This window comes from Typopeltis vanoorti, chromosome 8 (assembly GCF_054136105.1).
Source record: "Typopeltis vanoorti isolate ZY-2024b chromosome 8, IOZ_Tvanoo_1.0, whole genome shotgun sequence".
Lineage (NCBI taxonomy): Eukaryota > Metazoa > Arthropoda > Arachnida > Uropygi > Thelyphonidae > Typopeltis > Typopeltis vanoorti.
The window spans coordinates 33,838,468-33,851,264 of NC_143556.1; the positions used below are offsets into that span (position 1 = coordinate 33,838,468).

The 12,797-nt window shown below is 33.9% G+C and overlaps 1 protein-coding gene across 3 annotated transcripts in view; it reads left to right on the forward strand.

The window, feature by feature from the left end:
* The window catches only part of Sin1 (SAPK-interacting protein 1), a 316,670-nt gene that overhangs the window by 163,315 nt on the left and 140,558 nt on the right, over positions 1 to 12,797 (forward strand). Inside the window, exon 1 of one of the 3 annotated variants that reach the window (XM_090397181.1) lies at positions 2,337 to 2,410. The exons of the other annotated variants lie outside the window; for them this stretch is intronic. The gene's annotated coding sequence lies outside the window, so the exon portion shown is untranslated. Of the gene's footprint in view, positions 1 to 2,336; positions 2,411 to 12,797 lie in introns of those variants that run through there. 3 annotated transcript variants of the gene reach the window in all.

Here is a 12,797-nt window from a genome sequence, read left to right on the forward strand (position 1 = left end):
CCATTCACTTATTAGATTTCCCGTACAGAAAAATTGGAAATTTAATCGGAAAATTAAACTGCTTCTTGTACCGCAATTAGAGAAAAGAAATACTTGCAGTATTTCTTTTCTCTAATGTGGAGCATTGTTAAGGATAAACATTGAAAATTTTCTCCTTAACGACAAGAACAAAATCATTCTGGAGTATATATTAAACTGATAGAAATGCACACAGAAAACATCTGACATTACTTATATGAAAACGTTTAATACAAATACAGTTTTAATTGTAAGTAATTTTAAAATTCATTTTCTTTGGTTAAATTTTCCCGTCGTTTAATTAACCACTTTCCCCTATCACTTTTAAGTATGGTCACTTGTCATCATTGGCTATCCTAATACATCAGTAATGAGAGGGAATTAAGACTGTGTCTCGGTGTTAATCTGAAATCTTGCTTTGGTAGCGGATTCATGTGATAATATCAAGATGATTGAAAACTCTCCCGAGTGCTAGTTAGTATAAGCTTCATATTAAATGTGAGGCTCACCTCACTTGATGATTAGGACGTTTTTCTTCCCGCTGAGTGCATTGTACTGATAAGATGAGAAGGGGGAGGGAAGAAGAGGAAACACTTGATCATATTAAACAAGTCTCTGGACAGACACTGGATATGGCTGTAATGGAAAAGTTGTGTTGAAATTAAAGCCCGCTGGCATCAATTATAATAATATTCTGCCATAATCACGTTATCTAGGCCAGGGGAAATTTTCATATTATCGGTCTATTGTTGCTCTGATGAGTTCCGTAATTTATGGCCACGATAAATGTCTGCCGAACATTAATCATTAAGTAGCTTGCAGATTCCGAGCTGCTCTTTCCCTCTCTCCGTCTTTCTGTTTCTCCTGGAGGGATGCTTCCGCAGTACTTACCTCTTCTGCTAACAGAGACATCCTGTGTTTTTAATTTGCCTCACAAGAGTGATGCTGATGAATTAGGGATAAAGATGCTTCAACATTTCTAGCTGCTAGCACACAAAGCCTCTGTAGGGGGAATACTGTCTTGTAACTTATCATTTACACTGACCGTTAATGGCTCTAATGCGCGCGCTTTTCATGCACTCTTATATCAGTAGCTGCAGATCCTCTGGGATATACGAGTGTGGTATTATTAGTATCGTTTTGAGACTTCTATAGATGTTCCTGAGCTTTCCATGTGACCTTGTGTATATTCATTCTCTTTCGGTCATTGATATTTTTTATGAGGAATAGGGTGTGCATATCATTGATAAATTCTTGTGGGGAGAAACAGTACTTTTTTTCATTTAAATTAGAATAGGGCTATTTAACCTTCGTTCCTGAGAATTCGGTACATTTTGTACATTTTGCATTTAGCGGCCGCAAAAGGCACTGAAAATTATTTCTTCAATTCTTCATATAATTTAATTAGAACTTAAAAATATACGAATTCTCAAATGATTACTTGGATCAGTTAAGGGGACGGGGGTTCTTTTTGTATAAAATTAAAAAAACGGTACTGTAAAATGTTTCTTCTGCATTTTACTGCTGTAGCTATTTCACTAAAATTAACCATGTAAAGTTTTATTTTATTTATTTATGTTTGTTCATTAGAATGCGTAACGCAAAAACTGGCGTGGTTTTCTTAGTTTTCCATGAAGACCGACCGCACCAGGAACTTTTGAAAACTCCGTCATCAGGTTATTAATATACTAGCAAAACTAGCTAGTCAGTCACTTATTTTTATGCCTTTTTAAATAAAAGCATCTTGATGAATTAATTTTTTTTTTTTTTTCACTTCTCAAGCTGTCATTGCTGATATCCAGCATAATGCGATAAAAGAACTCATGAGTATTCCAGAAAAAGAGTTCCAGGCCCGTTTCCAAAAATGGGAACACCGTCTAAACCAGTGTATAAATGCACAAGGGACTACTTGGAAGGCGACAGTAGCCAATAAATAATGTATAGTTCCGAATGTAGGTTTTTTTTTTTTTTTTTTTTTTTTTTTTTTTTTTACTGGTGTATTCCGGGAATTAAATTGTCACACCACTTATATATACTTTTTCCAAACCGAAATGATTGCATTGAAGTATACTAAATAATTATTTCACATCGTTTTTATGGGGGGGGGGGGGGGGGGCTCTGTTAAAGCGAATAAAGGAGGGAAAAATTATAATTTCAACATGTTCTGCCGATAAGAATAGAATTCTAAATGTAAATATAAATCCCTTTATGAAGCAGCCTTGAAATTACGTGAAGTAACAACGATAACCGCTGGCTTGCGCAATACGTTTTACGACAAATAAATATTAGCCAACGCTTATAAATGATTATATAGGTTAAAAATTTCCATTGTTGATATTTCCGTTGTTTTCGCGAGAACCGTTATGATATCGGCAACAAATGTTGAGTAGAGGTACTTTTGTAAAAATCCTAATAATAGCACAGCTTTTATTGGTTTTTGGCTTGTATACTTTAGACATATAATTTTGTTTTCAAAAAAATTTTAAAGTAATTTCAGCTTTGTTTAAAACAAAAACTCAACCGACTCAGTCTTTTTTTTTTTTTTTTTTTTTTTTAGAAATACTCAATACCAATCATTAAATTCCATTCAACTAGAAGAAATTATTACTATGATTTCAAATCCCTATTGCCAAATTTTTAATGCTTTAATTTAAATCAAAATAGAATTACATGAGCATTTTGCTGATGTTTCCTAAGTCTTAAATTTTATTTAGTCATGGAGTTATTAGATATATAAATTGGATTTTTTTTTTTTTTTTTTTTTTTTTTTTTTTTTAATCCAGTTGATACAAACATCAAATTTGAGTAAAATGCTGTGGTCAGAATCCTGGCATAAATGTACAGAATTACTCAGTTTCTGTGAAATTCCTTTTTCTTCCCCAAAAAAGCCACATTAGTCCCTAACAGATTATTATTAGTACCATGGGTATGCTAACAGTGAAATATTCTGGAAACCATGATCTTAGAAACCAAACATGAAACTTTTTGAAGCCTCTAATGAGTGATGTAGTGGTCTCACACTGGGTGGGGAAATTCATCTTTCACCTACTGACATTCACAAAATATCATTAGCTATTTTTATACATCAACAGCTGCACAATAGATTTTAGACTTTTTGGATCTTTGTTAAAAGTTCTTGAAAATTGTTATTTAAAACACTAGCACCTGACATATGATAAGAGAAGGCTGTACTGTGATGCAAATCGGTGGAAGATTTATATATTTGTGATAGAAGTAGCTTTATTTTCTGTGAGCAAAGCATATGCATAAAACATGATTCTGAAACTTTTGTGTTGCAAGAACCCCCCCCCCCCCCCCCCCCACACACACGCACGCACAGAATGGTTTTCCTAAAAGGCTGATGTGAACCATCCAGTTTTCGTAACCTATAAGTTGGGTTAACCAGAAGGAGTCATACTAAGTTCATTAATGCCTGAACTTTAAATGCTTTATTTTTTGTATAACATTTTAAATGCTAAATTTTTAAATATAAAAAAAATCAAGAAATATTATATAACAAATTATTCTTTACAATGATTCACCAGAATTGGGGTATAATTTATGGACAGAATTTTAATGCTGCTATATTTTAAATATAAATTTTTAAAAAAAAATCAAGAAAACTTCTGTCATATTTTATACCTTAAAACTGTGCTCCACAAGGTTTATCAAATAAATTTAGTTTAAATTTATTATATTCTAACCAAGTGAAAAATAAACTTTCAAGGTTTATCAAATGAAGAAAATAAGAAGAATTTGAGTATAACCTGTGGACAGAATTTGTGCTTGGTAAGAGACGATCATGAAATTCAGTGAATAACCAGAGAGGAAACTGGTTATCTGTCTCTAAACTTTTCCATGACTTCTGTCCAAAGGTGGATGGAGGTGGAAGAATCCTACTGCTGATCACTAATTAGCTAGTGGCCATCCAGGTGGTGAAAAGCTGGCTGGTGATGACTTTCTCTGTGATTTTTGAGAAAACTGAAGAAATGAGGACATTGGGATTGTAGATTGATGGCTTATTTTATTTCATTTCTTTTTAATAGACTGTAACTTTGGTTTTTAATGGAAAGAATCATACTGTAGGATGCCAGGATGAATTTGAAAATTTTTTTTTCATGATATATAATGGGTGTTCTTCAGAACAAGTTTTGGATCACAGTTTGGCAATGCCAAACTGTGATCCAAAACCTGTTAATTTCTTAACATCCAGTATATTCAAGATTCTTTTGATTTCTTTTTGGGTAAAAGACCAGAAGAGGCATGTAATGAAGTGTTGTTGATATAGCAGGAGGTAATTTGCCTTACCACAGTGACTGTGGTAAAAGACCTGGAGGCTTGATTGCCATTTTAATAGGAAGCTAATTTTCTGTGTGTGTGTATATATATATATATATATATCCCTTTCAGAATCAGATATGGATGTGCTTGATTTTTTTTTTTTTTTTGCAATTTTTGTGAGTAGAATGTAATCTGGATGCAAGACTATAATTCTGATATAAAGCAGCTATTTGATATGGTGTTTCTTAGACTTCCTTGGTATGTTTAATAGAGAACTAAGGCTTGAATAGTGATTGAGGATTTTGTAGAATGAGGGATGACATACTGCATTTCGATGAGACAGGCTAGCTGGGCGAAGTATGCCATGGTAAAGGAAATGTGGAACAAGGTATGGGTTAAGTTTTGCAGAGGAAAGTTGTTTTGCAATATGCCCTCTACAAATCACAGCATATATATACAGTAGTGTGTGTGTGTGTGTGTGTGTGTGTATGTATACACACACATACAGTACTGTGTGTATATGTATGTGTGTATATATACACACATACAGTAGTGTGTGTGTGTATGTATATATATATATATATATATATATATACTGATGAAAATGTCAGTGTTTGGAGGATGGTGAGAATTATCTGGTATTCTGTTCAAACTGTCCATGGATAGTGGACACTTTGTGTTAGATCAGCATCTTTTCACCTTAACTCCAGAAATGGAGAATGAGGGACCAGTTTGAATTATATATGTGGCATCAGAGAAGGATGTTTTCACTCTGAGTATTTGGACTGTAGAAAATTGAGCTTCAGAGATAAATAAAGTCACAGTAGTTTTCCGAATTTGAAAAGTAGTAAAGACAACAAATCAGCATAGCAAAATGCTGTAAAGAAATTATGAGTTACGGCAAATCAGAAAAGAGGAAATTCTAGTTTGCCATTTACTGACATGGGATGTTTAATAAACATGTGTACCACCCTTGTTACAGAGGGAAGCAGGAAGAGTATAGCTCAGTTGTGATGAACAGTAGCTATCGAGTCTGCCAGTTAAGATTCCATTAAAAATAGCAAGTCGAGTCTAGATGGCTGTAGGTGGTGATTCACATTGTGTATATTAATATTAAGACCAAATGTTGGTGAGGGCTGAATTTGGAAGCATATTTTACTGCAAGTATTACTTTTTTTGTTATTTTTAATGAGTTTTTGTTGCTTGTTAAAGCAAAATTATTAAAGCTATACACAGGAGTGTGTAGGTTCTGTGAGTGAGTGATGATTGCATCAGTTGGTACTTCTCTTAATTTGGATGGTATTCCCGAATTGAGAAAGTAATCACTTTATAGAAATTGTATAGGTTGAATTTTAAAATTATTTTTGTTATCTTTATTATTATATCATTTAAGATATCATTCACAACAATTTGACTGACCGGTGATACTGTACAATTCAGTCTACCCAAGATTCTAAGAATAATCAATAGTCTGTCAGGTAGTGTTATAAAATATGGACTTTTCCAAGTAATGCTATCTTTTGTAAATCATGTCTTTAAATCACTGATATTAAATTCTTGTAAATAGTTAAATTGCATATTTGAACAACTTGCACCACCAGTGCACCAATGGCAATTGGGGTGACCTCAATATTTAGTAATTTTTTTAAGTTCCTTGTTGTTGATGTTTAGTCAGTTGTGGTCTAAAGAATTTTTTGCAGTTTGTTTTTCAATTCTGTTTCAGATTTATGCTGCCTCCAGTTATCAGAAGTGGGAAAATTTTATTTTTTGCATACATACCAATGAATTATCTTGGCCACTTGATGAAGAATTGCACTAACCATTATTCACACAATACCTATTATACTGCTTCTTAAACTCATTGTCAGAACACTCAAAATCATATATTCCAGTCATTCATTGCTCTCCAAGCAAAAAAAAAAAAAAGTCCCCCCTTACTAACCACACTTTTGCACAAATTCCAGGGGTGACTAGAGTAACTCCTTGTTCTCTCTCTCTCTGTACTCATAATGCATTGAAAAATTTATTTTGTATCATTCTTATAGAAGCTTGTATTATCTTATAAATATCTATCCTGTCCTTTTTTTTTCTACTTATTAACTAATCTTTGCAACTCACACATCTTCAGTTTATCCTCATAGCAATTATTTCACAGACCTGTTACCATCTTTGTCACTCATCTTTCTGAGTCCTCCTCACTACCTCCTCATCCCCAAGAAACCCAGTCAGCCATAGTCTTATAAAGAGGGATAATAACCTCCTTATCTCTACTTGTTGGTATGTTCTTCTTTTTCAACATTCAAATAATCTTCTGAGCTATTCATCCAAATCTGTAGTATCCATCATGTATATGGCAGTATGATGAAAAGTATGTAATCTTTTCATCAAAGGTGCATAACCTTACACTTTTCCACAGTAAACTAGCAACCACACTGCCAGTTTATTTAAATTACCCTGGAGATCTCTACATTACCTTTATTAATAATTATTTTCCTTAGTTTTGCATCATCAACAAACAACTAGATATCCCTATCCATGATCGAATCATTCCTCATTAATATAGAAATTAAATAGCAATGGCCCTAGTACAGAGCCCTGAAACACTCCACTAGTCATCCTCATTCTCTTGGATTCTGCTCCACCATGTACTAGTCTCTGGTTTGTCTTTCAGCTACGTTACCATGCCATCTGTGTTGTATCCATTCCCATTTGCTCCAATTTATATAAAAGTGTTTTTTGTGTGATATTTCATCAAATGGCTTTGCAGAGCCCAGCAGTATCACGATATAGCCATTTTCCTACCTTTCACAACACTATGCCATATACCGGGGTGCACAACCTTTTTAAGTGTGCTTGCCAAAATTGCCAAATCTTTGATGCATAATTTTCTCACATGCCAACCAAAATTTTAGGAAACATATTATTATTTGGCATCTTTTAGATATTGGAAGAACCTTTTCAAATAATCAAAAATCACACTAGAGCACTAAAATCAAAGAATATTGTAAGAGTGATTATTGTAAGTTGTGAAAGATTGAATGAGTGTAAAAATTAGATGTTTTAATTAGATGACGGAATTTTACTTAAAAGTCCTTCTATCCTGTTGATATTGTGTATATTTTTTATTTGCCTTTAAGTGTAATTCTAGCTGCCATATACAGCCACACAATTTAAAGGCACAATTTTTAAGATCAGCAAAAGAGTAAACAATAATTCTGAATTTTTTGTATTTTTTTTATAAAGATCAATCATACCTAAGTTTTTTTCCTTCAAGTTTTTCCAGTATGTTACAGTGCACAATCTCAGTCATTTTACTTGACTAAAGCACAATAAAATAAAATAAAATTAAAGATATTCTTTTATTTTTTCTTAATTCCTTACAAGTAATATATAAAAATTACAGATAAAATAAAATATTATTTTACCTACATAATATATTAAACAGAAGATAATCTTTACCATTTTTTAGCAGAAAACATCTAATCAAAACTATCGACGTTTTATTTATTTAGCATCAGTGAGACTTCTGCTGCTGCATCACTGATGACAGATAATTTATATCAGGTTTATATTTTGTAACCTTTAGAGATATGCATGCACTACTAGTTTCATCTGTAAGGCTACTACTCCTATTAGAAGACTTAACAAAGTTCTGCACTGAGAACAATGATTCACAAGAATATGTAGATGCAAAAATGGATAGTAATGCTGTTGCAAAGGCTTTGAAACATAGAAAAGTTTCTGGAATAGTATTCCAAGTTCTTAGTACCATCGTTTTCTCGCACTTTTCTCTCTCTCTGTTATTCCTGTCTCTAATTGCTCCTTTTCAATATTTTGCAAGTCAACTTTGAGGGCAACAAATTTCTGCCTCCAAATTGAGCTACGTTGAAAATCAATCAACTGCATTTCAAAATCCTCTATTTATCCATGAAACCATTTGCAAGTTTTATTCATCCAGTTTTATAGTATCTGGAAACTTATTGAAGTTTGCAGTCTCTTCTAATTCTCTGAACTTAACAAATCTTAGGGAGAACTGCTCAACAGTTGACACAATGATGTTTAAAAATAGATTTTGAAGACATTGGTGGTCTATTTTGTCATCCTTTTGGAGACCATTGATGTATTTCTTTAAGTTTGAAAAATATCCAAATCTCTCACTGTCTACATCCCTCTTAAAAACTTCTACTTTCATTTCAAATGCCTTTATGTCATCAAACATAACATCGAGAGTCTTACCAAAGCTCTGTAGTTTAAGGTTCAAGTCATTTAAATGTTTTCAAAAATATGCAAAAAACATCAGTTTACAAACCCACATGATGTCATACATTTCTTTATAAGACATTTGTTGATTAGGCAAAAAGAGATTTATCTCATCCAGGCATTCAACAAATCATTTCAGAACAAGACCTCGAATAAGCCAATGAACGAAGTTTCTGGAATAGTATTCCAAGCTCTTAGTACCATCGTTTTCTCGTACTTCTCTCCCTCTGTTATTCCTGTCTCTAATTGCTCCTTTTCAATATTTTACAAGTCAACTTTGAGGGCAACAAATTTCTGCCTCCAAATTGAGCTATGTTGAAAATCAATCAACTGCATTTCAAAATCCTTTGTACGCCGAATCCACCTCATTCAATAGATTCTGAAATTGTCTTTTATTCAAATCATGTGCTGAAATGCAATTAACGACCTTGGTTACTGTTTGTATAGGGATCCCATAAATGTCCCAGTTTTATTACTTCTGTCCTGGCGTCCCGAAATGTTTAGTTCGGGATACTGAATGACCCGCAATTTTTAGAATATAAAAATATTAACATTTAAGAATACGTACAAGTCGTAATATTTTTGGGTGCTTTTAAAAATGTATGTTTACAAAACAAAAAGCAGAGACATATTTATTTTGTAGTTTGGTGAATTACAAGAATGTTAGAATTTGGGAAACGATTTAGTTCCATACATTTCATTCAGCCGGAGAAATGAATGTCAGAATGAGGGAGACAGTCACCCAACTATATGTTTAACTAATCGCAACCACGGCATCAATTTCGTTTGTGTGGTCAGCCGTAAATTTTTAGCAATCTTTTTGCCTCAACCTTAGTTCGCATAGCGTACGATATCCGACGGTCCGAAATGTTTCTCATTGGTCGACATGTTTTTGAATATTAACGCGTCACAATAGTTCATTTTCTTTCAACCAATGAGAAACATTTCGGACCGTTGGATATCGTACGCTATGCGAACTAAGCTTCACGCGTCAGGTGCTAAATTGTTTTTATATCGCTACAGGGTATTATTATTATTCCTGACACCTCCAAGGAGTCCGAAGACTCATCGCGGGAGGATACCTACAACTGCCTCAACCACTACACGGAACCTCTACTACGAATCAACGGCATCTACTGCCCACCACCACCATAACTGGTATTCTATGTCTGTAAATTGCGTGTGTTCTGAATTAAATTTAAAATAAAAAAAAATTAAATAAATATTTAATTTTTTTATTTTAAAATACGTAATGTTAACGAATAAAATTTATTTCTCTTAACCCTTAATTCTACAAAATTTATTGTGTCCCGGTTTTTTGTTTTCAAAAAATGGGATCCCCATGTTTGCATCACTTCTTGAAGTTCCTTTTGGTTAAGATGTTGGATATTTATTTATTTAATTATTTTTAAGATGATCCCTGGGTTGTGTGTTGGAAAAAAGTCATTGGCATGACTCATTTGACACACATGCCAAGGGTTCTCCACCCCTGCCATATATACCATAGAGATATTCCTATCCACCCATTTCAGAATTTTACCATTAATCAGCTTTTCAAATATCTTAATTCCTGAGATACTAATCAGCCTGTAATTTGCTACTTCTGTCTTGGAGTCTCTTTTATGCAATGGAACTATCTTTCCCTTTTTCCACTCTCTCTTAGTACCCTGCCAGAGCTGAGACTTCAATTAAACAGCTTTGTCAAAGGCACCGCCAGTTCTCTTGCACATTCTCATAATACAGGCCATTGTGCCATCCATTCCTACTGATGCTGCTGTATTCCCATTGTTATTTATAAATATGCTGGGAACCTCCAGTTTGTCTTACTCAATTTTCTCATCACTCTGTTACATTGGCAACTGCTGTATCTCCATCTGAATGATACATCTTTGCAAAGTAATCACTTAGTAACTCTACTATTTCTTCATATTTTGTCATTTTCCTATAATGAGTAAAGTTATTCTTCCATAATCATTCTTCTTTGTACTTGCTGCATAGCAAAAAAAAAACAACAAAAACAAACAAAAAAAAAAACCTTGAGAATTTTTTTTGACCTGCTTAACTAATTCCCTCTAATAATCTAATTTAACTTTCCTTACCATACTAGTCGCACTCTTCTTGCTGCAATTTGTATTACTCCTAAGCATGCCGATCATCTTTTTCTTTTTATAAATTCCTCCAAAATATTTTATCTTTTTGCATTTCTTTGTGATGCTACTCATCTGTTTAAATCCCACTTTGTTTATCTAATCTAAGCAAACCGAGTAAATTTGTTTACTCGGTTTGCTAATCTGCTGATGTGTGACATCCATGGCATTCTGTGCACTCTTTGGTTTATAGCACTACCCAACGATATATTTTGTTCTGTTGGCCTCTGTCTCGCAACAGATAGCCTCAATTAATGCATCTTCCTCATATTAAAATCCTCTGCAACTTCTTTTTGTTGGTTGTAGTTCTCAGCTATCATTAGTAATACCCTTCTGCTCTGTTCCTGTTCTCTTTACTCTCTCTGAAAATACAATACCCCTTGCATTCTATTCCTATATCATCTTCTGACTGTCATGTCTCACTAATACTGATAATTTTTGACAAAGTCGAGCTGACCAATGCCAAATACTTCTCCCCATTATTTCTGATACTTTTAGCATTCTTGTACATGCATTTCAGCACTCCCTTGGGTCCACAATTACTCCTGCATAACATAAAGTGTTTGATGAACTTCACTTGTCATTGCATGATCATTTCTCTACTCTCATTCATTTCCCTCACTGGTTGCTGTACACATGCTTGACTATATTCCCCTCTCCCACACTTAGTTTCCCTAATTTTGCACTTTGAATCTTTCTCTAAACATCTCGACCATAGATGGCAGCACTATCAGCAAGATTTTTTTTCTAAGTTGGCACATCTATCATAAGCATCCATGTGAAATTGGAAGTCATTCTATCAAGTAGTTTTTTTTTATACAGCTGTTGGAAGCCAATCTTTGTAAAAGAAGGTTTCATGCCAAAAGAAATTCATTCAAAGTTCATAAAAGTTTATGGTCATTCTTCTCCTCTGTTTTTGGCAGTTAAGAAATGGGTTGCTGAATTTAAATATGGCCTTGAAGATGATCCACATGAAGGACGTCCAGAAAGTGTAACAACACCAGAAATCATTGATCAAGTGCACGATATGGTATTGGATGACTGGCTAGTCAAAGTGCATGAAATTGCTGAGACTATAGGCATTTCAAAAGAACATTAGGATATATTTTGCATGAAGAATTGCAAATGAAAAAAACATTTGCGCAAACTAGTGCCACGCTTGCTCACAGCAGATCAAAAATGCACTTGCTTGAAAATCTCTGAACAGTGCTTGGAGCGTTTTAACAAGAATAAAACTGATTTTGTGTGTCGATTTATTACTATGGATGAGACTTGGATTCACCATTACACACCAGAATCCAAACAGCAGTCAAAACAGTGGACAGAAGCCAGTTGTTCAGTGCCAAAGGAGACAAAGACTCTTTCATCAGCAGGAAAGATCATGGCATCGGTGTTTTGGGATGCTAAAGGCATTTTGTTTATTAATTATCTTGAAAAGGGTAAAACAATAACCAGGAAATATTCCGATCTTTTAACCAGACTAGATGAAAAAATTCATGAGAAAAGACCCCTCGCTGGTCAGTGTTTTTCTTCGAATCAAGAGGTGATTGCGGCTGTAGAGGGGTATTTTGCAGATCTCACTGAGAACCACTACAGGGATGGGATAATGGCCCTGAAGCATCACTGGAATAAATGTATTAGTCTTAAGGGAGATTATGTTTAAAATTAAAATAATTTTGAAATTATAAATTTGTTTTTTTATTGTTAGGCTGAGAATTTTTCAGACCACCCTCGTAATTCCAAAACCATTCAAATGCAATCCATCAGACATAAACAGGTCCTTTTGTCCATCAAATTTATTTCATTTATCTTCGAACTGTGCATCTATCTTCTGCACAGTCTTCTCCTTGACTCATTTGCAATCATGGTCCTTCTCCTCAATTCATTCCTATTTATAGCAGACTCACACTCTTTACTCATTCACTGTTCTTTTTTGTTTCTTCTAGCAACTCTTTCATATCTTTTCACACTGCATATTTCTTGCTTCTCAAATTATTTGTGCCTGCCAAAACATTCAACTTTTTTACTTTCCATTTTCTTCATGCTAACAGTTTCACTGGCATTCTTCATCTTAACACTCAGAAGCATGCT